Source organism: Ictidomys tridecemlineatus, chromosome 9, assembly GCF_052094955.1.
Source record: "Ictidomys tridecemlineatus isolate mIctTri1 chromosome 9, mIctTri1.hap1, whole genome shotgun sequence".
In the NCBI taxonomy this organism is placed as follows: Eukaryota; Metazoa; Chordata; class Mammalia; order Rodentia; family Sciuridae; genus Ictidomys; species Ictidomys tridecemlineatus.
In genome coordinates this window covers 29,162,305-29,164,597 of record NC_135485.1, presented here as the reverse complement: position 1 = coordinate 29,164,597, position 2,293 = coordinate 29,162,305, and positions in this window count along the sequence as shown.

Genomic DNA, 2,293 nt, shown 5'->3' with positions numbered 1-2,293 from the left:
CTTTTGATTGCTTACTAAGTTTGAAGGTGTTGTGAGAACCTTAAAATAGAATTTAAAGTCACTTTGAATTTGGCTCGCTCTTTAATTCTGATTTCAAACATATGAATGCTCTCCAACTTAGCTAGGATTACAGGCATGCACCACTACCTCTGGCTCCATCTTTTGCTTTTATGTAACTTCTGTACCTGAGTCTGGCTGCTAAAAGTCAGCACACAACGCCATGGAAGGACATCCTCTTCATTCTGAGCACCGTGCCTTCTTGCAAATTCATATTGGAGGTCTGAGATCTTTGTTCACGGCTCTATCTCCTTCCCTAGGAACAGTACACAAATACCCTTTCGTGGCCCCTCAGGAACAGTTGAGTGAATGATGATATGTCCCTGTCACTGTTGACTATCATCTTGTGTTCCTTATGCCCTGTGGCTATTGTTTACACAGTTAAGAACTTGAGATGAGTTGCCTACTGTGTGTGAAAAGGGTGACATTGCTCTTTCTCTCTTCAAAATTATAGTTCCAATACTCAGCCACACAAGTGTTCCAAACTGGACATCAGTGTTCCCATTTTTCCTTCACCAAACACACCACGTCATTAATATTGTTAACCACGGACTAGTCAGTATGTTGTTACATATTTCCAAATCTTCCGATCAACAAGACTTTACAAGTATAACAAAATCAGCTATTTTTATTTTTGTAAAATGCCATACTCTTTAATCAATGTTTTTCATAAAAACACCAATTTTTGCTATGCGATCCAGAAATTAGAGAACAAGTGGTGATAATATTTGCTAAATTTCTTTTGCAGACAACAAGAACTTGGTCACCTCCCAGTTTGCCCCTATTCTTAACTTTCATTTTCTGAAGAGCAATTTTATCTGTTACTCTTTTAAATCTTTTAACAATGGCATTATATTTTGTTGAAAGTGGCCTCAGATTCTTTTTGGCAAAAGGGAAATTATAATTAATGAAAACAGGGGCTGGGGTTGTGGCTCAGCGGTAGAGCGCTTGCCTGGCATGTGCAAGGCTCTGGGTTCGATCTTCTGCATCACATGAAAATAAATCAATAAAATAAAGATATCGTGTCCAACTACAACTAAAAAATATATTTAAAAAATTAATGAAAACAAAACAAAAAACATCCCCTAACCCTTCTCAGGGGCCTTTTTAAAGCCTGCATTCCATGGTACCACCGATGCCTCCTAACTCACTGGACAGCAGCAGCCCTCTTTGCGACACTGGCGTCTCTAGTGGCAGAGGTTCTGAGAAATGGGCATAGTGTATGGAGCGTTTGAGTGCAGCAGGGAGGGCCCCGGATTGAGAGTCTGCAGATCTGGTTCTTGTTACACCTTCAATTACTAGTGGAGCGATCATGGACGAGTCCCTTAACCTCTGATTCCTTTCTGATGGGTCTGAAACCACGCACCCTATCTACTGCAGAGGGTTCTCAGGATGTAAGAGGATGCATGCCATCTTGTCTTGTAAACATCATCTGCTTTTTTGTGTCCCTGGCAAGTCTGAAAGTTCTTAAAAGAGCAGGGATAGCATTGTAAGTCTTGTTCAGATTCCTGTCCCTAGGATCTTGTCTGTTGATGTGAAAACACACTTTAAGAAAAGGCACTAGAGGTGCTGAGCACTAAGGTACTTATTGCTTTCTTTCAGAAAAGTTTCACAGGTGTTTATTCATTAACAAGCCTGGTCAGCCGGCCTTAATTGAGTACCTTCTGAGCGCTTTCTACTGCCCTAGGGTAGTCAACTGAGAAACAGGTAGAGGAGAACACAGAAAAACAGAAACACACACACACACACATATGGTAGATTCAGACCTGTCAGAGGTCACACAATGGTGACTAAAGGGCGATCCCTGCCTCTAGACATGCTTTCTTCAACTTAAACACTGATATTTGTTAAATGTAAACAATTTAAAATCTAGAGGCTGATGTTTGTCTTCTATTGAAAATATGAAGAGCTAGTCACACTGGGCTGGGCCCCTCCATGGGGACAGCTGGCTGAGGCAGCCCAGCTGCAGCCATTCAGGCATGTCCTCCCTACTTTATTGCAAGGGCAGCCCCCATCAATCCCTGTGGCTTCCCAAACTCAGAAGTAGATAGGAGCTGCTATTTATTATCACAGTTATTGTGCTTGTACTTATGTAGAACTTATGGCAGAGTAGGCACTAGTCTAAGCACTTTGGTTATCCATCTGTCCATCTGTCCATCCATTATCCCCATGACGGGTACTGAAAGCGGCGCCATAGCAAGCGTATGGATCAAGATTTCAAACACTGGTCATCAGG